Source organism: Ranitomeya variabilis, chromosome 7 (assembly GCF_051348905.1).
Source record: "Ranitomeya variabilis isolate aRanVar5 chromosome 7, aRanVar5.hap1, whole genome shotgun sequence".
Lineage (NCBI taxonomy): Eukaryota > Metazoa > Chordata > Amphibia > Anura > Dendrobatidae > Ranitomeya > Ranitomeya variabilis.
The window spans coordinates 119,836,239-119,860,303 of NC_135238.1; positions in this window are offsets into that span (position 1 = coordinate 119,836,239).

A 24,065-nucleotide genomic window follows, 5' to 3' on the forward strand; every position below is an offset into this window, starting at 1 on the left:
ATAAAGCTGAGCTTCAACCTTCTGTTCCAAATTACCATTTTTAAAAATGCAATTGGCTGTTCCGGCCTACTAAAGGTGTCTGTCTGCCCCTGCCTGGTGTTGTCCTCAACTGAATAAAGCTGAGCTTCTACCTTCTGCCTCTTACTAACTGCTGTTTTTTTAAAAAATTGGCTGTTCCGGCCTACTAAAGGTGTCTGTCTGCCCCTGCCTGGTGTTGTCCTCAACTGAATAAAGCTGAGCTTCAACCTTCTGTTCCAAATTACCATTTTTAAAAATGCAATTGGCTGTTCCGGCCTACTAAAGGTGAATGTCTGCCCCTGCCTGGTGTTGTCCTCAACTGAATAAAGCTGAGCTTCAACCTTCAGTTACAAATTACCATTTTTAAAAATGCAATTGGCTGTTCCGGCCTACTAAAGGTGTCTGTCTGCCCCTGCCTGGTGTTGTCCTCAACTGAATAAAGCTGAGCTTCAACCTTCAGTTACAAATTACCATTTTTAAAAATGCAATTGGCTGTTCCGGCCTACTAAAGGTGAATGTCTGCCCCTGCCTGGTGTTGTCCTCAACTGAATAAAGCTGAGCTTCAACCTTCAGTTACAAATTACCATTTTTAAAAATGCAATTGGCTGTTCCGGCCTACTAAAGGTGTCTGTCTGCCCCTGCCTGGTGTTGTCCTCAACTGAATAAAGCTGAGCTTCTACCTTCTGTTCCAAATTACCATTTTTAAAAATGCAATTGGCTGTTCCGGCCTACTAAAGGTGAATGTCTGCCCCTGCCTGGTGTTGTCCTCAACTGAATAAAGCTGAGCTTCAACCTTCAGTTACAAATTACCATTTTTAAAAATGCAATTGGCTGTTCCGGCCTACTAAAGGTGTCTGTCTGCCCCTGCCTGGTGTTGTCCTCAACTGAATAAAGCTGAGCTTCAACCTTCTGTTCCAAATTACCATTTTTAAAAATGCAATTGGCTGTTCCGGCCTACTAAAGGTGAATGTCTGCCCCTGCCTGGTGTTGTCCTCAACTGAATAAAGCTGAGCTTCAACCTTCAGTTCCAAATTACCATTTTTAAAAATGCAATTGGCTGTTCCGGCCTACTAAAGGTGTCTGTCTGCCCCTGCCTGGTGTTGTCCTCAACTGAATAAAGCTGAGCTTCTACCTTCTGCCTCTTACTAACTGCTGTTTTTTTAAAAAATTGGCTGTTCCGGCCTACTAAAGGTGTCTGTCTGCCCCTGCCTGGTGTTGTCCTCAACTGAATAAAGCTGAGCTTCAACCTTCTGTTCCAAATTACCATTTTTAAAAATGCAATTGGCTGTTCCGGCCTACTAAAGGTGTCTGTCTGCCCCTGCCTGGTGTTGTCCTCAACTGAATAAAGCTGAGCTTCTACCTTCTGCCTCTTACTAACTGCTGTTTTTTTAAAAAATTGGCTGTTCCGGCCTACTAAAGGTGTCTGTCTGCCCCTGCCTGGTGTTGTCCTCAACTGAATAAAGCTGAGCTTCAACCTTCTGTTCCAAATTACCATTTTTAAAAATGCAATTGGCTGTTCCGGCCTACTAAAGGTGAATGTCTGCCCCTGCCTGGTGTTGTCCTCAACTGAATAAAGCTGAGCTTCAACCTTCAGTTACAAATTACCATTTTTAAAAATGCAATTGGCTGTTCCGGCCTACTAAAGGTGTCTGTCTGCCCCTGCCTGGTGTTGTCCTCAACTGAATAAAGCTGAGCTTCAACCTTCAGTTACAAATTACCATTTTTAAAAATGCAATTGGCTGTTCCGGCCTACTAAAGGTGAATGTCTGCCCCTGCCTGGTGTTGTCCTCAACTGAATAAAGCTGAGCTTCAACCTTCAGTTACAAATTACCATTTTTAAAAATGCAATTGGCTGTTCCGGCCTACTAAAGGTGTCTGTCTGCCCCTGCCTGGTGTTGTCCTCAACTGAATAAAGCTGAGCTTCTACCTTCTGCCTCTTACTAACTGCTGTTTTTTTAAAAAATTGGCTGTTCCGGCCTACTAAAGGTGTCTGTCTGCCCCTGCCTGGTGTTGTCCTCAACTGAATAAAGCTGAGCTTCAACCTTCTGTTCCAAATTACCATTTTTAAAAATGCAATTGGCTGTTCCGGCCTACTAAAGGTGAATGTCTGCCCCTGCCTGGTGTTGTCCTCAACTGAATAAAGCTGAGCTTCAACCTTCAGTTACAAATTACCATTTTTAAAAATGCAATTGGCTGTTCCGGCCTACTAAAGGTGTCTGTCTGCCCCTGCCTGGTGTTGTCCTCAACTGAATAAAGCTGAGCTTCAACCTTCAGTTACAAATTACCATTTTTAAAAATGCAATTGGCTGTTCCGGCCTACTAAAGGTGAATGTCTGCCCCTGCCTGGTGTTGTCCTCAACTGAATAAAGCTGAGCTTCAACCTTCAGTTACAAATTACCATTTTTAAAAATGCAATTGGCTGTTCCGGCCTACTAAAGGTGTCTGTCTGCCCCTGCCTGGTGTTGTCCTCAACTGAATAAAGCTGAGCTTCTACCTTCTGTTCCAAATTACCATTTTTAAAAATGCAATTGGCTGTTCCGGCCTACTAAAGGTGAATGTCTGCCCCTGCCTGGTGTTGTCCTCAACTGAATAAAGCTGAGCTTCAACCTTCAGTTCCAAATTACCATTTTTAAAAATGCAATTGGCTGTTCCGGCCTACTAAAGGTGTCTGTCTGCCCCTGCCTGGTGTTGTCCTCAACTGAATAAAGCTGAGCTTCTACCTTCTGCCTCTTACTAACTGCTGTTTTTTTAAAAAATTGGCTGTTCCGGCCTACTAAAGGTGTCTGTCTGCCCCTGCCTGGTGTTGTCCTCAACTGAATAAAGCTGAGCTTCAACCTTCTGTTCCAAATTACCATTTTTAAAAATGCAATTGGCTGTTCCGGCCTACTAAAGGTGTCTGTCTGCCCCTGCCTGGTGTTGTCCTCAACTGAATAAAGCTGAGCTTCTACCTTCTGCCTCTTACTAACTGCTGTTTTTTTAAAAAATTGGCTCTTCCGGCCTACTAAAGGTGTCTGTCTGCCCCTGCCTGGTGTTGTCCTCAACTGAATAAAGCTGAGCTTCAACCTTCTGTTCCAAATTACCATTTTTAAAAATGCAATTGGCTGTTCCGGCCTACTAAAGGTGTCTGTCTGCCCCTGCCTGGTGTTGTCCTCAACTGAATAAAGCTGAGCTTCTACCTTCTGTTCCAAATTACCATTTTTAAAAATGCCATTGGCTGTTCCGGCCTACTAAAGGTGTCTGTCTGCCCCTGCCTGGTGTTGTCCTCAACTGAATAAAGCTGAGCTTCAACCTTCTGTTCCAAATTACCATTTTTAAAAATGCAATTGGCTGTTCCGGCCTACTAAAGGTGTCTGTCTGCCCCTGCCTGGTGTTGTCCTCAACTGAATAAAGCTGAGCTTCTACCTTCTGCCTCTTACTAACTGCTGTTTTTTTAAAAAATTGGCTGTTCCGGCCTACTAAAGGTGTCTGTCTGCCCCTGCCTCGTGTTGTCCTCAACTGAATAAAGCTGAGCTTCTACCTTCTGTTCCAAATTACCATTTTTAAAAATGCAATTGGCTGTTCCGGCCTACTAAAGGTGAATGTCTGCCCCTGCCTGGTGTTGTCCTCAACTGAATAAAGCTGAGCTTCAACCTTCAGTTCCAAATTACCATTTTTAAAAATGCAATTGGCTGTTCCGGCCTACTAAAGGTGTCTGTCTGCCCCTGCCTGGTGTTGTCCTCAACTGAATAAAGCTGAGCTTCAACCTTCTGTTCCAAATTACCATTTTTAAAAATGCAATTGGCTGTTCCGGCCTACTAAAGGTGTCTGTCTGCCCCTGCCTGGTGTTGTCCTCAACTGAATAAAGCTGAGCTTCTACCTTCTGCCTCTTACTAACTGCTTTTTTTTTTTGAAAAAATTGGCTGTTCCGGCCTACTAAAGGTGTCTGTCTGCCCCTGCCTGGTGTTGTCCTCAACTGAATAAAGCTGAGCTTCAACCTTCTGTTCCAAATTACCATTTTTAAAAATGCAATTGGCTGTTCCGGCCTACTAAAGGTGTCTGTCTGCCCCTGCCTGGTGTTGTCCTCAACTGAATAAAGCTGAGCTTCTACCTTCTGCCTCTTACTAACTGCTGTTTTTTTTAAAAATTGGCTGTTCCGGCCTACTAAAGGTGTCTGTCTGCCCCTGCCTGGTGTTGTCCTCAACTGAATAAAGCTGAGCTTCAACCTTCTGTTCCAAATTACCATTTTTAAAAATGCAATTGGCTGTTCCGGCCTACTAAAGGTGTCTGTCTGCCCCTGCCTGGTGTTGTCCTCAACTGAATAAAGCTGAGCTTCTACCTTCTGCCTCTTACTAACTGCTGTTTTTTTAAAAAATTGGCTGTTCCGGCCTACTAAAGGTGTCTGTCTGCCCCTGCCTGGTGTTGTCCTCAACTGAATAAAGCTGAGCTTCAACCTTCTGTTCCAAATTACCATTTTTAAAAATGCAATTGGCTGTTCCGGCCTACTAAAGGTGTCTGTCTGCCCCTGCCTGGTGTTGTCCTCAACTGAATAAAGCTGAGCTTCTACCTTCTGCCTCTTACTAACTGCTGTTTTTTTTAAAAATTGGCTGTTCCGGCCTACTAAAGGTGTCTGTCTGCCCCTGCCTGGTGTTGTCCTCAACTGAATAAAGCTGAGCTTCAACCTTCTGTTCCAAATTACCATTTTTAAAAATGCAATTGGCTGTTCCGGCCTACTAAAGGTGAATGTCTGCCCCTGCCTGGTGTTGTCCTCAACTGAATAAAGCTGAGCTTCAACCTTCAGTTACAAATTACCATTTTTAAAAATGCAATTGGCTGTTCCGGCCTACTAAAGGTGTCTGTCTGCCCCTGCCTGGTGTTGTCCTCAACTGAATAAAGCTGAGCTTCAACCTTCTGTTCCAAATTACCATTTTTAAAAATGCAATTGGCTGTTCCGGCCTACTAAAGGTGAATGTCTGCCCCTGCCTGGTGTTGTCCTCAACTGAATAAAGCTGAGCTTCAACCTTCAGTTCCAAATTACCATTTTTAAAAATGCAATTGGCTGTTCCGGCCTACTAAAGGTGTCTGTCTGCCCCTGCCTGGTGTTGTCCTCAACTGAATAAAGCTGAGCTTCTACCTTCTGCCTCTTACTAACTGCTGTTTTTTTAAAAAATTGGCTGTTCCGGCCTACTAAAGGTGTCTGTCTGCCCCTGCCTGGTGTTGTCCTCAACTGAATAAAGCTGAGCTTCAACCTTCTGTTCCAAATTACCATTTTTAAAAATGCAATTGGCTGTTTCGGCCTACTAAAGGTGTCTGTCTGCCCCTGCCTGGTGTTGTCCTCAACTGAATAAAGCTGAGCTTCTACCTTCTGCCTCTTACTAACTGCTGTTTTTTTAAAAAATTGGCTGTTCCGGCCTACTAAAGGTGTCTGTCTGCCCCTGCCTGGTGTTGTCCTCAACTGAATAAAGCTGAGCTTCAACCTTCTGTTCCAAATTACCATTTTTAAAAATGCAATTGGCTGTTCCGGCCTACTAAAGGTGAATGTCTGCCCCTGCCTGGTGTTGTCCTCAACTGAATAAAGCTGAGCTTCAACCTTCAGTTACAAATTACCATTTTTAAAAATGCAATTGGCTGTTCCGGCCTACTAAAGGTGTCTGTCTGCCCCTGCCTGGTGTTGTCCTCAACTGAATAAAGCTGAGCTTCAACCTTCAGTTACAAATTACCATTTTTAAAAATGCAATTGGCTGTTCCGGCCTACTAAAGGTGAATGTCTGCCCCTGCCTGGTGTTGTCCTCAACTGAATAAAGCTGAGCTTCAACCTTCAGTTACAAATTACCATTTTTAAAAATGCAATTGGCTGTTCCGGCCTACTAAAGGTGTCTGTCTGCCCGTGCCTGGTGTTGTCCTCAACTGAATAAAGCTGAGCTTCTACCTTCTGCCTCTTACTAACTGCTGTTTTTTTAAAAAAATTGGCTGTTCCGGCCTACTAAAGGTGTCTGTCTGCCCCTGCCTGGTGTTGTCCTCAACTGAATAAAGCTGAGCTTCAACCTTCTGTTCCAAATTACCATTTTTAAAAATGCAATTGGCTGTTCCGGCCTACTAAAGGTGAATGTCTGCCCCTGCCTGGTGTTGTCCTCAACTGAATAAAGCTGAGCTTCAACCTTCAGTTCCAAATTACCATTTTTAAAAATGCAATTGGCTGTTCCGGCCTACTAAAGGTGTCTGTCTGCCCCTGCCTGGTGTTGTCCTCAACTGAATAAAGCTGAGCTTCAACCTTCTGTTCCAAATTACCATTTTTAAAAATGCAATTGGCTGTTCCGGCCTACTAAAGGTGTCTGTCTGCCCCTGCCTGGTGTTGTCCTCAACTGAATAAAGCTGAGCTTCTACCTTCTGCCTCTTACTAACTGCTGTTTTTTTAAAAAATTGGCTGTTCCGGCCTACTAAAGGTGTCTGTCTGCCCCTGCCTGGTGTTGTCCTCAACTGAATAAAGCTGAGCTTCAACCTTCTGTTCCAAATTACCATTTTTAAAAATGCAATTGGCTGTTCCGGCCTACTAAAGGTGTCTGTCTGCCCCTGCCTGGTGTTGTCCTCAACTGAATAAAGCTGAGCTTCTACCTTCTGCCTCTTACTAACTGCTGTTTTTTTTAAAAATTGGCTGTTCCGGCCTACTAAAGGTGTCTGTCTGCCCCTGCCTGGTGTTGTCCTCAACTGAATAAAGCTGAGCTTCAACCTTCTGTTCCAAATTACCATTTTTAAAAATGCAATTGGCTGTTCCGGCCTACTAAAGGTGAATGTCTGCCCCTGCCTGGTGTTGTCCTCAACTGAATAAAGTTGAGCTTCAACCTTCAGTTACAAATTACCATTTTTAAAAATGCAATTGGCTGTTCCGGCCTACTAAAGGTGTCTGTCTGCCCCTGCCTGGTGTTGTCCTCAACTGAATAAAGCTGAGCTTCAACCTTCAGTTCCAAATTACCATTTTTAAAAATGCAATTGGCTGTTCCGGCCTACTAAAGGTGTCTGTCTGCCCCTGCCTGGTGTTGTCCTCAACTGAACAAAGCTGAGCTTCCACATTCTGGCTTTCGCCCTATACTATCAGATATTAAACTGCATTTGGCCTACTAGTGTGGTTATGCCCTTGAAACAGTGTCTGCTGCTCTTGGGTTTGCTACTCCACTGAACAAAGCAATGCCGCCTGTTTAGTCCTGTTACCAATTTTGAACTGCATTTAGCCTACTTTATTCTTTGGCCCTATATCTGTTTCCTCCTCATCCTGCCCATTGCCCAGCCACTGCTAGATGAGTCTGCTGGTACATTGACCTAGACCACTACATTCCCCTTATACTCTACACAGCCAGAATCTGACCCTGCTGAAAGTAAGGTTCCCCTTCCCGCATGTTATACCACCTTACACAGGGACAGAGAGGAAGGTGCAGATGAAAGTGCAGGTTCCTTCATCAGGTGGGGGGGCATACTCGTTGGCGACGTCACTGGCACAGGGCCCCTCAGAGTACGCAAAAATGTCGCTGCTGGTGGGAGGCGCCCCCGCCATGCAAACACACATCGCTGTACTTTGAGGGGCCCTGTGCCAGTGCCAATGCGAACGAGTGGGCCCCCCCTGCTTGCTCAGGATCACAGCACTTGCAACGTTGAAATACTTACCTTTCCCTGCAACACCGCCGTGACGTAGTCCGCATTTCCTGGGCCCACGAAAAACTTGAGCCGGCCCTACTCCCCCCACAACTTTTGCCAAATGACCCCCAATTCCCTATGCCCAACTATTATTATAAAGTTAATTAAGATTGACAAGCTTCAGAAACAAGAATGGATGTTTTTGGCATTAAAATGGGCACTGTAGGTGTTTTCCTGGCCTCCACTCACTGCCGACTATGCTTCCCCATTGACTTGCATTGGGTTTCGTGTTTCGGTCGATCCCCGACTTTTAGCGATAATCGGCCGACTGCACTCGACTCGACTCTGGACAAAATCGGGTTTCACAAAACCCGACTCGATCTTAAAAAAATGAAAGTCGCTCAACTCTATAGATCTCTTCTCTGGTTGGCTGGAAGCCTATCTGGTAAAATGTGCAAATGCTAAAGGGACTGCAGACAAACTGATGAAAGAACTGATGTGCAGGTATGGTGTCCCAGAAACCATAGAGAGCGATAGGGGCACACACTTCACGGGAGAAATATTGAGGGAAGTCATGCAGGCCCTGGGTGTACAGCAAGCATATCATGCACCATATAAACAACAAAGTAGTGGGAAAGTGTAAAGACTAAATGGGACACTTAAACTGAAAATTCAAAGGCCATGGCAGACACAGGAAAGAGCGAGGTAGAGTGCTTGTCTCTTGCACTCTTGTCAGTCAGACACACTCAAAATAGAAAGACAGGCTCGCCTCCTTTTGAAGTCTTGTTTGGTAGTTTGCCAGATACTGGTCTGTACTTCCCAAAGGTGCTACAAATGCAACACGGTGCTATGACAGCCCATGTCCAGGCCCTGCAGAAAAGACTTAATGTGGTGCATAAACATGTGTTTTCATCCATTCCAGATCTTAAAGGGAACCTGTCACCCCGGTTTTTCACTCGGAGATAAAAATACCGCTATATAGGGCATGAGCTGTGCTTTACAAAAGTGTTTTTTTCTACCCTGATTCCCCACCTAAGCTGCCGAAATTACTTACCAAAGTCGCCGTTTTCGCTTGTCAATCATGCTGGTCTGATCTGATGGGCGTGGTGACAAAGCTGTTTCTTCCCCCAGATCTTGCTTAGGTTTCCGTTGGTGGCGTAGTGGTTTGCGACTGCACAGGTGACGAAAAAGAGCGCTATATGCACTATATCCCTGGTGATCGGTGGGGGCGGCCATCTTCTTGTGGCCGCGCATGCGCAGTTGGAGCACTCTGCTGCCCGGGGCTTCAGGAAAATGGCCGCGGGCTGCCGCGTGTGCGCAGATGGACATCGCGGCGGCCATTTTTCTGAAGCCGAGATGCGAAATCTGCTGCAGGAAAATGGCCGCCGCGATCTCCATCTGCGCACGCGCGGCAGCCCGTGGCCATTTTCCTGAAGCCCCGGGCAACAGAGCGCTCCAACTGCGCGCGCAGTTTTTCAAAAGGGGGAAATTGATATAGAAGGGTTAATAGTTTGCCTTTAAGTGCCTTTTACCTTTAAGTGTTAGAATTACTAGAATCTGTTGACGCAGTAGTCTGATGGTCTCCTCTTCAAGGAGACTATACTTCTTATCATGTATGTTCTCAATAGTCCGCCACAACATGTTCTGGGTTATGGTAAATAAAGTATGACCCTGGGTGATGGTGGGGGCTACATGACTTACATTGAAATGCATTTGTTGTAAGTATAAAACATTGCCTTGGTTTTAATATATCAGATAAAAGTGACTTGCTCACAGGATATGTGTGAGGTGTCTTTTTGTCTCCAAGCGCGCTTGGAAAATAACGGGCGTAACTACTTGATTTGGGTTTCACTGGTGATCTGTCAGCTGACATTGGGTCAGAATGAAAACAGCTACGACAATATCGACCAATACCTTGCATACATTGTTATGTTTTTGGTGCACTATATATTTTTCCAGGGTGCAGCTGGGCCCTAGATGGCTCTGTACACTGTGGCCTCTGATCACACAGGATGCATCATGGTGAGCCCGCTACATGGCGTCATTAATAGGCTCTGAGCCATATACTTTGCATTCCTGTGTGAACACGCCACATACAGATTACTTGTTTGCACAGGTGCACCAAGAGGCCAATTCCTGATTGTAGGGTGGCTGCATTATCGGTATTATTGCACCTGTGTATTTGCCATCTTAACTTGGGTCCGCTGTACCTTGGTTAGTGCAATTGTTGGAGGCCTTGAACAGGTATGGTGTTTTATGCAGTATGTATGTTTCATGTATGTACCATGTATGTAGCATGTATGTATGGAGTATTTTTTTTTCATTCAACACATTAGCCGGATGATGGGACTACTACTGTCCCATCATTGGCTAATGTGTCAATCACTGTCAGTGTAGCAGGCATCGTCCGATGGGACTTGTAGTCCCATCTGACGATGCCTGCACACACGCACAGAGCCCCAGCATGCCTCACAGAGACCCCCCCACGCCGCGCAGAGACCCCCCCATGCCGCGCAGAGACCCTCCCATGCCACGCAGAGACCCCCCCCCACGCTGCACAGAGACCCCCTCACGCTTCACAGAGACCCCCCATGCCGCACAGAGACCCCCCCACGCCGCACAGAGACCCCCCACGCCGCATAGAGCCCGGGCAGCACACATACAGCCCCGGAAGGCACGTACAGATCCCTGGCAGGCTCGCACAGACCCCGCCCGCACACACAGACACTCACAGTGTTTGCCCACGCACCGCCCACACTCTTCCCCCCTCCAGAACAGCATATAGAAGGACAGAAAGGGTTTACTTGCGTTCCGATATTTTGGTCCCATTGACTTGCAGTGGTATCAGGTATCGGTATCGGCGATATCAGATATTTTTTGGATATCGGCCGATCCAATCCGATACTGATACTTTTGAATATCGGAAGGTATCGCTCAACACTACTTGTGAGTGTACCCTGAGGTACTCTTGCACAGTGTGCACAGCTTAATTCTGTAACTGGTCAGGTATTGCTTGAATTTGAGCCTCCCCTTGAGGATTAGGGACATACAGATGTCTCTTTGGGAGTTGTACACCTCAGCAAAATTGTTGCTGAAGTGCTCAATGATGAGCCAAACTTTGAAAAGTCGGTAAAAGTTGTGGTAATATCAGACCGGACATTGTGCATTATCACTGTAATGCAAGAATTTGTTGATGATCTCAAAGCGTGTCTGTGCCATAGCCGTACGGAACACAGGAGAGTTATACAAAACATCAACACTCCAATACTGCCGAATTTCTGGCATCTTCACAGTCCCCATGTGAAGAACTAGGTCCCAAGCCTTGATCATTTCTATGGTGTTTACAGGGGTCCAGTTGGCAAATGATGAAGTCGGATTTTGGGATAAAAATTGCTGGGCATACAAATTTGCTACACTATGGGATTTCGAAATTCTGCAGAGAAAAAGACTTTGAAAAAGTCCATTTCTGTGAAGCCGGTGGTGTCAAATTGGATTCCTGATTGCGCCACAAAATCAGGAATCTGTGGCTCATAATTTTTGGGGGGTGAGGTCCATACGGGGTTAATAATGGTAGGCCTGATTCAGTGTCTGCTCTGGGGCATCTGCGTGGCGGTTTGGTATCACTGTAGGAAACTCTCCTTCAGGCCCTGGGATCCATATTAATGTGTAAAATAAAGAATTAAAATAAAACATATTGATATACTCACCTCTCTGGAGGCCCCTGGACATCACCGCTGGTAACCGGCAGCCTTCTTTGCTTAAAATGAGCACGTTTAGGGCCTTCCATGACGTCACGGCTTCTGATTGGTCGCGTGCCGCTCATGTGACCGCCACGCGACCAATCACAAGCCGTGACGTCATTCTCAGGTCCTAAATTCCTAGAATGAGGAGTTTAGGGCCTGAGAATGACGTCGCGGCTTGTGATTGGTCGCGTGGCGGTCACATGAGCAACACGCGACCAATCAGAAGCCGTGACGTCATGGAAGGCCCTAAACGCGCTCATTTTAAGCAAAGAAGGCTGCCGGTTACCAGCGGTGATGTCCAGGGGCCTCCGGAGAGGTGAGTATATCAATATTTTTTATTTTAATTCTTTATTTTACACAGTAATATGGATCCGATACCGATTCCCGATACCACAAAAGTATCGGATCTCGGTATCGGAATTCCGATACCGCAAGTATCGGCTGATACCCGATACTTGCAGTATCGGAATGCTCAACACTAATCGGAACCCATGTCGCCTTTGGAGAGCCCCTGACATGCCTAAACAGTGGAAACCCCCCACAATGGACCCCATTTTGGAAAGAAGACCCCCTAAGGAAATTACCTAGATGTGTGGTGAGCACTTTTAACCCCCAATTGTTTCACTAAAGCTTAGAATGTAGCGCTGTGAAAATTAAAAAAATCATTTTTTCTTTCCACAAAATTATGTTTCAGCCCGCAATTTTTTTTCCCAAGGGTAACAGGAGAAATTGGACCACAAAAGTTATTGTCCAATTTGTCCTGAGTATGCTGATATCCCATACATGGGGGGGAACCACTGTTTGGGTGCACGGCAGAGCTCGGAAGGGAAGGAGCGACGTTTGAAATGCAGACTTAGATGGATTGGTCTGCAGGTGTCATGTTGCATTTGCAGAGCCCCTGATGTACCTAAACAGTAGAAACCCCCCACAAGTGACCCCATATTGGAAACTAGACCCCCCAAAGAACTTATCTAGATGTGTTGTGAGAACTTTGAACCAACAAGTGTTTCACTACAGTTTATAACGCAGAGCCGTGAAAATAAAAAATCCTTTTTTTTCTACGAAAATGATATTTTAGCCCCCACGTTTTTATGTTCCCAAGGGTAACAGGACAAATTGGACCCCAAAAGTTGTTGTCCAACTTGTCCTGAGAACGCTGATACCCCATATGTTGGGGGGACCACTGTTTGGGTGCACAGGAGAACTCGGAAGGGAAGGAGCACTGTTTTAGTTTTTCAAAGCAGAATTGGCTGGAATTGAGATCGGACGCCATGTCGCGTTTGGAGAGCCCCTGATGTGCCTAAACAGTGGAAACCCCCAATTGTAACTGAAATCCTAACCCCAACCTTAACCCCAGCCCTAACCCTAGCCCTAACCCCAACCCTAACCCTAGCCCTAACTCTAGCCCTAACCGTAGCCCTAATCATAACCCTAATGGGAAAATGGAAATACATACATTTTTTAAAATTTTATTATTTTTCCCTAACTAAGGGGGTGATGAAGGTGGGTTTGATTTACTTTTATAGCATTTTTTTGGCGGATTTTTATGGTTGGCAGCCATCACACACTAAAAGACGCTTTTTATTACAAAAAATAGTTTTTTGCATCACCACATTTTGAGAGCTATAATTTATACATATTTTTGCCCACAGAGTCATGTGATATCTTGTTTTTTGCGGGACGAGTTGACGTTTTTATTGGTACCATTTTCGGGCACATGACATTTTTTGATCGCTTTTTATTCCGATTTTTGGGAGGCGGAATGAACAAAAACCAGCAATTCCCGAAATTCTTTTAAGGGGGGGCGTTTATACCGTTTCACGTGTGGTAAAATTGATAAAGCAGCTTTATTCTTCAGGTCAGTACGATTACAGCGATACCTCATTTATGTAATTTTTTTTTTATGTTTTGGCGCTTTTACACAATAAAAACTATTTTATATTAAAAAATAATTGTTTTTGCATCGCTTTATTCTGAGAGCTATAACTTTTTTATTTTTCTGTTGATGATGCTGTATGGCGGCTTTTTTTTTGTGGGACAAGATGACGTTTTCAACGTTACCATGGTTATTTATATCCGTCTTTTTGATCGCGTGTTATTCCACTTTTTGTTCGTCTGTATGATAATAAAGCGTTGTTTTTTGCCTTGTTTTTTATTTATTTTTTTGCGGTGTTCACTGAAGGGGTTAACTAGTGGGATAGTTTTATAGCGTGGATGTTACGGACGCAGCAATACCAAATATGTGTACTTTTATTGTTTTTTTTTTATTTACAAAAATAAATGGAATCACTGGGAAATGTTTTTTTTTCTTTATTTGGGGATTTTTTTATTTTATTTTTTATACATTGTATTTTTTTTTTTTTACTTTTTACCATTGTCCCAGGGTGGGACATCACTGTTTTAGATCAGATCGTTGATCTGACAGTGTGCATAGCACTCTGTCAGATCAACGATGTGACAGGCACGTTCCAGAGGCTTGCCGGCACCTGCTATTAGGAACTCTCAGCAGGCGCCGGCAAGCCAGGTCAGTAAATGACTCGGAAGGAGTCCCGCGGCCATCTTGGATCCGGGGACTCCTTCCAGGTCACCGGAGCAGCGCGATCTCATCGCGTTGCTCCGGTGGGGAGAGCGCAGGGAGCCCCCGTCCCTGCGCGATCCACCTCTATGCCGCTGTCACTATTGACAGCGGCATCAGAGTGGTTAAATGCCCGCGATCGGCGATAGCGCCAATCGTGGGCATTGCTGCGGGGTGTCAGCTGTCATATACAGCTGACACCCGCACCCGATCACCACGGCGCTCAGCGCGAGACCGCGGTGATCGGTCCGCCGTACTAGTACTGCGGATGGCACAAATGCAGTGCCGGCAGCGCCGTACTAGTACGGCGGATGGCGCAAAGGGGTTGATATTGCGTTTGGGACCAGTGGGAGAACTTTTTTTTACGTATGTGGTATTTATGTGTGTACCAAATTTTATTCAGGTGTGGTTGTGACTGTGAGTGCTTGGTGTAAACTTTTTCTTTTATTTAGAAAAGTAAAAACAGTAAAGAATATAGAAATAAACATATAAAAATTGGGTAAAATATAAAACAAACTTATTAAATGGACATGGACCACCATGGACATGAAATTACTTGTATTTAAAGGTAACTTCACATCTAAGAGAGACAGAAGAGTCTGAGAGTGCAACCTTTTACTCAGTGCAGGAATGAATGTGTGGCAAGGATTTATGCCTTTTTACATCAATTAAGAAATTTGCTCCTCAGACCTTGTGGGTGCATCAAAACACAGAACCTGACCCCAATCAGAGGACAATAAAACTTTTACACTCCTTATCTATGAACTGTTCCAATATTTATCGACACAACTGTTTATCCCTCTCCCATAATAATAGTTCTGCTTCACATCACTTGTCTTATCTGTTGCATTATTTCTGTGCTATGTTGTGTATAAATATGTGATTCTTCAGATTTTGTATTAGTCTATGCCTGATGAAGAAACCTAAATTAGTCTCGAAAGCTTACAATTTGTTACCATCTTTTCAGCTAGCCATTAAAGGGTATCATCCACTGAGGACTCTCAATCCTAAATATTTTTCTAAATGGACATCAGTAAGTAAATTACTGAGCACCTGCAACTGACAATAAAACCGATTAAATTTAGTAAAAAATACTGCAGTAGTCGACGATTACTATGGTATATTTTACTGTCCATAATGTAAATTATTTTTGTTTCTTTAAAAAAAAACACTCCCAAAAACCGGAGGCTGATCACTGATGTGCGTCAGTGATTAGCGCTCAACGGCTGTGAGACAGACTGATTCTTTTTTTCCAAGCCGAGAATCTCAGTAGGAATCTCAGCTGACCATCCCTGGCATGTAGGCTCTAGGTGACTTTCAAAACCCTATTTCTCTGTAGCTTTAATTTGCCTTCTACCTTAATGGATTAGGTATGACACCATGCGGTTTTTTCTACATATCTAGCAATATTGCTCTGGCTACTTGTGGGTTCATTCACCTCATAGAATAGTGGGATCCACTTTATACTATTGTGGACTTTTTCCACTAATATTATGCTCATTATATTGGGTCCTGACCCGGATATGGGTATTTATATGCTGGTCTAGCTGAGTTTATCAGTGTATTGTTATTATACATACTGAGTTAAATTGGGGTGTTGTGTGCTTATATGTGCATTTTTAAATGTTTTTATATTGTTTTGTTGTGGTGTTCCAATAAATGTTTTTCATATTTTTGCATATAATTAGGTTGTGCGAGCCTATTTTAGTCCAATCTTTCTTCTTCTTTGTCTTGGTTTTAATGAATTAAACACACAGGTTGTTTTAGTATTTTATTGCTCTCTCAATCCATCTGAAGACCCTCGCTTGGCAAAATAATAAACCCACAATATACATACCATCTGATGACCTGTCACGTCCCACGAGGTAATCCATCTGAAGGGGTTAAATCATTTTACAGCCAGGAGCAGTGCTAAAGCACTCGCTCGTGTCTGTAATCCCCCGGGTGCTGAAAGGAAAGCTGAGTGATCTTTACTTACATTGGGTTTCGGTGAACTACAGCCTTGGAAAAGTTCCCACGCTCGAGTTCATATGAGTTCATCCACCAGACGCCTCTCCATTATTAATCTGGCTTAATGTCACCTTACAATAGCAAGGTGGCATTAACCCTTCATTACCCCATATACCACCACTACACGGGAGTGGGAAGAGAGTGGCCAAGTGCCAGAATAGGTGTATCTTCCAGATGTGCCTTTTCTGGGGTGGCTTGGGGCAGATGTTTGTAGCCAGGGGGGGCCAATAACCATGGACCCGCTCCTGGCTATTAATATCTGCCCTCAGTCACTGGCTTTACCACTCTGGCGGAGAAAATTGCGCGGGAGCCCACGCCAATTTTTTCCGCCATTTAACCCTTTATTTTAGCAGCTACAGCGCCCAAATTTTGCACATACACACTACTAACATTAGTAGTGTGGAATATGCAAAAAAAAAGGGGATATGAGATGGTTTACTGTATGTAAACCATGTCTCATAGCCTGTCGGGTTTGTGAAGGAGAAATGAAAAGTCGGCAATTGAATTACCGGCTTTTCACATATCTTGCGCTGAATTAAACATAATTACAGAATATATATATATATATATGTGTCTCAATGACATATATATATATATATATATATATACTGTATATATACTGTATATATGTTTTCCCGAACATTTGAGCACATAAATCCATTAGATGTCGGTTTTGCAAGCCTGCGAGAAAATATCGCAGTACGGATGCCATACGGATTACATACGGAGGATGCCATGCGCAAAATACGCTGACACACCCTGCCTACGGATCACTATTTTGGGAACATTTCTCTGTATTACGGCCATATTACGGCCGTAAAAAACGGACCGTATTGTCTTACGCTGAGTGTGACTCCAGCCTTTGTGGAAGGAGGAACAGGAGGAGCACTGCCAAAGCCCTGCAAAATGACCTCCAGTAGGCCACAAATGTGCATGTGTCTGCACAAACAGTTAGAAACTGACTCCATGCTGATGGTCTGAGTGCCCGACATCCACAGATGGGGGTTGTGCTCACAGCCCAACACCATGCAGGACGATCCGCATTTGCCACAGAACACCAAGATTGGCAAATTCACTTCTGGCACCCTGTGCTCTTCACAGATGAAAGCAGGTTCACACTGAGCACATGTGACAGATATGACAGAGTCTGGAGACGCCGTGGAGAGCGATCTGCTGCCTGCAACATCCTTTAGCATGACTGGTTTGGCAGTGGGTCAGTAATGGTGTGGGGTGTCATTTCTTTGGAGGGCTGCACTGCCCTCCATGTGCTCACCAGAGGTAGCCTAACTGCCATTAGGTACCGAGATGAGATCCTCAGACCCCTTGTGAGACCATATGCTGGTGCAGCTGGCCCCGGGTTCCTCCTAATGCAGGACAATGCCAGACCTCGTGTGGCTAGAGTGTGTCAGCAGTTTCTGCAAGATGAAGGAATTGAAGCTATGGACTGGCCCGCCCGTTCCCCAGACCTGAATCCGATTTAACACATCTGGGACATCATGTCTTGCACCATCCACCAACGTCACGTTGCACCACAGACTGTCCAGGAGTTGATGGATGCTTCAGTCCAGGTCTGGGAGGAGATCCCTCAGGAGACCATCCGCCTCCTCATCGGGAGCATGCCCAGGCGTTGTCAGGAGGTCATACAGGCACATGGAAGCAACACACACATGACTGAACATCATTCCATTTTCTTGAGGCATTTCCACTTGGATCAGCCTGTAATTTGATTTTCCACTTTGATTTTAAGTATCATTCCAAATCCACACCTCCATGGGATATTCATTTTTATTTACATTGATCATTTTTATGTTTTATTGTTCTCAACACATTCCACTATGAAATGAATAAAAATTTGCAAATGAAATATTTCATTCAGTGATATCTAGTATGTGGTATTTTAGTGTTCCCTTTATTTTTGTGAGCAGTGTACTTGGTTCTAATATTGTGTTGCAGGCACCAGATCTCATTTTAGTATCCAAAACATTTGGGATAATATTCTGGTGCAGGCACCAGGCTTCATTTCGTAATCCAAATCATTTGGCTTAATACTTTGGTGCAGGCACCAGGCCTCATTTCATAATTTAAATCATTTAGGCGAATACTCTGGTGCAGGCATCAGTGTACGGCTGCTGTAGTTGATAACAGTGAGAGCAGGCGCCGCTCAGAGGAGTACTCATCAGACTGCCAACTCGATCCATGATCATTATAAGAGATTTTAATCTGCGGCATTTGTAATGTCTGCTACTGGAGCAGACATTTCGGAGCTGTGGGGACATTGTACCCCATTGTCTGGGTGTGAAAATTTTAATGAGCTTTCTTAGGGAAATGTGAAAATGTGGTCTGTGGGTGAAATTTATCAGCTTCTGTGGGTATATTGTGGAAACATGCTCTGTGGGTGACATTTTTAATTGGACTGTCAGTAGCAAGCCTCAGTTTCTGTTAGAGTACTGTTAAAATTTCAATGTTATTCATTTACTTCTTATTTTACCATGATTGCTATGGCAAAATAACCTCTTTAAGTAATTTTCCTAACCACATTAGTTTGCAGAGCAATTTTCCTATTCCTATTCCTAGTATTTGATGCACAACAATTTTGCAAGTTTTCCCAGCTGTAAAGAATGGAGAGGTCTGTAATTTTTGTCATAGGTACTGCCAGGTCGCCTTTACCACCGCCGCGGCCCCTGCTGTCCTCTCGTATTTACCGTTCCCCGGCGTCCCGGCGCGTTCCTGTTCCTCCTCCAGCGCCGTCTCCTCTGCCCGCTCTCCCGGCTCCTCCTTCCTGTCGGGCGTGCGCGCATTAGGTCTCTCTGCACGCGCACCCTGTTCTTTTGGACGGACGATCCTTCCACTGCTCTCGCTGGTCCTGGAGGACCATGACCCGGAAGGTACGCTGCCGCTCTGCATTTAAGGTCGCTTCTTCCGTTTACCTGTGCCTGTTTGTCATTTGTTCTTTTGCAAGTGTCTTTGGCTCTCTCTCGCTTCTCTGCGTACTCTGCGTTCCCTTCCCGTATTTTCTTCCATTTCTAGTTCCTCGTTTCTGTGCCTAACCCTTGTCTTTTACTTGCTTCTTTTCAGTTCCAGTCCTCCTGTGTCCCCGTTACTTCAGTTCTCCTGTTCCTGTTTAGTCCATCCGTCCATGGTCCAGTGTCCTCATCGTGTCTTCCGGTTTGTCTTCCATTCTTCTCCTGTATTGTCAGTTTCCCGTTATCCATGTCTCTTCATATTTCTTGTTTTGTTTTCCCCATCATCCCTGCCTTGGTACCGGCTGCCGTGCAGTAGTCTCCCCTGGGCCTGCTCCTAATGATCCCTGTATAGGGGGTGGTCTATCTGGTCAACTTGTCCTGGGGAGGTTCGCTGTTTCGGTTCAGTGGGTTCACCTTTCTCGTTCTCCTGGTCCCAAAAGCGTAACAGGTACACTTCAACTGTGAGAGACAGAATCTAAAAAACAAATCCAGAAAATCACATTGTATGATTTTTACATAATTAACCAGCATTTTATTGCATGAAATAAGTGTTTGATAGAATAGAAAAATAGAGCTTGATATTTGGTACAGAAACCTTTGTTTGCAGTTACAAAGGTCAGACGTTTCCTGTAATTCTTGGCCAAGTCTGCACACACTGCAGCAGGAATTTTGGCCCACTCCTCTGCACAGATCTCCTTTCATGTTTTGTGGTTGCTGCTGGGCATTGAGTTTCAGCTTCCTCCAAAGATTTTCTATTGGGTTCAGGTCTGGAGACAGGCTAGGCCACTCCAGGACCCTGAAAAACTTCTTAAGAAGCTACTCCTCAGTTGCCCTGCCACAACCCATGTTCAATGCTCTTACAGAGGGAAGAAGGTTGATGGCCAAAATCTTGCCATACATGACCACATCCATCCTCCTTTCAATACGGCGCAGTCATCCTGTCCCTTTTGCAAAAAGCACCCTCAAAGTATGATGTTTTCCCCACCATGCTTCATTGTTGGGTCTGTGTTCTTGGGGTTGTACTCATCCTTCTTCTTCCTCCAAAAATGGTGAGGACATGTTCTAGCTTGAGCAGGGGAACCTTGCGTGCCCTCCAAAATGTTAATCTATGACGGCGTACTGTGTTGCGAACAGTAATGCTTGAGACTGGCATCTCAGCTCTCTTCAGGTCATTGACCAGGTCCTCCCATGGAGTTCTGCACTGATTCCTGGCCTTCTGCAGGATCATCCTTATCCAAGGAGGTGAGATCTTGCATGGAGTCCCAGACTGAGGAAGATTGACAGTCATCATGTGTTTGTTACTTTTTCTAATAATGTTGCCAACAGTTGTTGTATTCTCACCAAACTGCTTGCCTATTTTCATGTAGTCCCTTTCAAGCCTTGTGTAGATCTACAATTTTGTCCCTGGTGTCCTTAGACAGCTCTTTGGTTTTGGCCATGGTGGAGAGATTGAAGTGTTATTGATTCACTGTGTGAATAGGTGTCTTTTATACAAATAATGAGTTCAAACAGGTGCAATTAATACAGGTAACAAATGCAGAGTAGGAGTGCTTCTTAAAGAAAACTAGCAGGTTTGTGAGAGCCAGAATTCTTGCTGGTTGGTAAAGTGACCCATTTTTTATTTTATGCAATAAAATGCATATTAAATATGTAAAACCATACAGTGTGATTCTCTTGGTTTGTTTTTAGATTTTGTGTCTCTTGAAGTGTACCTACTATAAAAACTACACACCTCTCCATTTTTTGTATGTGGGGAAACTTGCAACGCTTGTACTGTCTCAAATACTTATTTTCCCCACTGCATATGGTGTTTGGTGTCCGGGTTAAGTTTGGGTCAAGTTTAGGTCCTGAACCAGACTTTTTAAAAACGTCCAGCCGAAACTTGCAAACCTGAACATCCACGGGTTGGCTCACCACTAGTGTTGAGCATTCCGATGCTGCAAGTATCGGGTATCGGCCGATACTTGCTGTATCGGAATTCCGATACCGGGATTCCGATACTCTTGTGGTATTGGGTATCGGGTATCGCAACAACATTAATGTTAAAATGTGTAAAAGAGAGAATTAAAATAAAAAATATCGCTATACTCACCTGTCCGACGCAGCCGGGACTTCAGCGAGGGAACCGGCAGCGTTGTTTGTTTAAAATTCGCGCTATTACTTGGTTACGTGAATTCCCGGCTTGTGATTGGTCAGGTCGGCCACGTTGCCGGGACGCGGACCAATCACAGCAAGCCGTGACGAAATTACGTCACGGCTTGCTGTGATTGGTCCGCGTCCCGGCAATATGGCCGCCCTGACCAATCACAAGCCGTGACGTCACGGGAGGCTGGACACGCGCCCATTTTAAAATGAGCGCCTCCAGCCTCCCGGCTTGTGATTGGTTGACCGCGGCGCAACCAATCACAAGCCGTGACGTCACGGGAGGCTGGACACGCGCCCATTTTAAAATGAGCGCGTCCAGCCTCCCGGCTTGTGATTGGTTGACCGCGGCGCAACCAATCACAAGCCGTGACGTCACGGGAGGCTGGACACGCGCCCATTTTAAAATGAGCGCGTCCAGCCTCCCGGCTTGTGATTGGTTGACCGCGGCGCAACCAATCACAAGCCGTGACGTCACGGGAGGCTGGACACGCGCCCATTTTAAAATGAGCGCGTGTCCAGCCTCCCGTGACGTCACGGCTTGTGATTGGTCAGGGCGGCCATATTGCCGGGACGCGGACCAATCACAGCAAGCCGTGACGTAATTTCGTCACGGCTTGCTGTGATTGGTCCGCGTCCCGGCAACATGGCCGACCTGACCAATCACAAGCCGGGAATTCACGTAACCAAGTAATAGCGCGAATTTTAAACAAACAACGCTGCCGGTTCCCTCGCTGAAGTCCCGGCTGCGTCGGAGAGGTGAGTATAGCGATATTTTTTATTTTAATTCTTTCTTTTACACATTTATATGGTTCCCAGGGCCTGAAGGAGAGTTTCCTCTCCTTCAGACCCTGGGAACCATCAGGAATACCGTCCGATACATGAGTCCCATTGACTTGTATTGGTATCGGGTATCGGTATCGGATTGGATCCGATATTTTGCCGGTATCGGCCGATACTTTCCGATACCGATACTTTCAAGTATCGGACGGTATCGCTCAACACTACTCACCACTAATCCCTATACAAAGGATGAGAGGTGGCCCAAATATCCAAATAGGGCCTGGTTTTGCCCTATATTTGGATGAAGTGAAATTTAGTAAGTGAGGCTATTTGCCCTTGACCATAAGCAACCTCCCTTCTCCATTTTAAAGGTAGGGTCAGGTAGGTGGCTATGATATACATTAGGTAACCAAATGTTTGAGAGTTTGTATGGTTAATGTTAGGTGTCGAGTTCCTGCCGCTGCACAGGGGGAATCTCGAACCATGTCTACTGTGGTCTCCCATTCTCCTCTAGCCGCAGTGGAACCTGCTCAGCAGAGACGTAGATCCCAGCGTCTGGCTCAAGCTTATACTGTGTGCTTGGTTACTGCTTCCTTTCCAGGCTCTGCCTTTGTAGCCAGCACTGATCAGCAGCGAGCAGGGGTTTCTGGAACTAAGTACGGCTTTTCCCATACTGAGCATACCCACGGGACGACCTCCCATTGGAGGTCGGGGGTCGCATGCTCAGGTCCTGTTGCGGCTCCTATTGGACCATCTAGAAGGTCCTGGAGCGCTACTTCTATAAAAGGTTCGCATGGCCGCTTGGCCATGCGCTAGTATAAACTTGATAACGTGTGTGTGTAGATGGATGTATGTCGATGGATGAAAGCTCCTTAATCTTTCCCATTCCTTGTGTTGATGACTGCTCATGAATGATGGAAGCTACCTAGCGCCCGACAGTGCATCCTGCACAATTTGCACATGTTTCAGCGTCTAATTGCAGTGCCCGCTTGTACGGCACCGTGCGCAATCAGTGCGCTTTCCTGACAGCCGGTCAGTGTAGGGTGGGAACTCCCACTTGGATTCAGCATCTGACTCAGGGCATCCTCAGGTGTGGGCTCAAAAGCCACCGAGGGTCTGAGCATGTCCAATCACCAGTTTAGTGGGCGTGATTCATAGGGATCCCACTAGTGTCTTTCAGCTGCACCCTCTGACTGCTAACAGGACGCAGCGTTTTTATGGGGACTCTGTGAAGCAACAGCATTCACTTCAATTCACAATGGGTGAGGTCTAACCCGCTTGTGAGCAAGCGTCCATCCACCATTACTCAGCAGCAGGTGTCATCTCTGCACGGTGGATCCCAGACTGCGAAAGCACCTCATATTCTCTAATATCATTATTTGGTGCGTTCCGCCAGTCCTATCATTATACTAGCGCCAGGGTCTGGCTAGTAATGGCAGACGAACAGCGAATGCAGCGGTACATCCAGCAGCTGAAGGGCAGGTTGGCAGCTCTCGAGCATACAACTTCAGCTGTGGATGTGTTATGGACCTGGTGGTTAGGAGCACCCGGAATGACCTGATGGTTAAAATGGAAAACCTGGGACAAGCTCTGAGGAGGTGGTAACTCTACTGACCGCAATCCCTAATCCTATCACACACACTAGAAATAGCCATGGAGCGTGCCTAACTCCCCCTAGATGCCTCTTCACAGCCTAAGAGCTAACTACCCCTAAAGATAGAAATAGAACCCTACCTTGCCTCAGAGAAATTCCCCAAAGGAAAGGCAGCCCCCCACAAATATTGACTGTGAGTTAAGAGGGAAGTGACAAACACAGGAATGAAACAGATTTTAGCAAAGGAGGCAGAATCTTCTCTAGATAGACAGAGGATAGGAAAGGGAACTATGCGGTCAGTATTAAAAACTACAAAAACCATGCAGAGTGTGCAAAAAGATCTCCACACTGACTCACGGTGTGGAGGTGCAGCTCTGCACCCCCAGAGCTTCCAGCTAGCAGGGAAATATCATAATAGCAAGCTGGACTAGAAACATTGCATGTACTGAGAAATATATTCAAAAACCAATGAACAACAAATGAACTAGCAGGGACTTAGCTTCTGCTGGAGTAGACAGGTCATCTGAGAAATCCAAGAGAGATCTGAACCAGTACTGAGACATTGACAGCTGGCATGAACTAACGATCTGAGCAGAGTTAAATAGGGAAGCCAGCAGAAGCAATAAGCAAGGGCA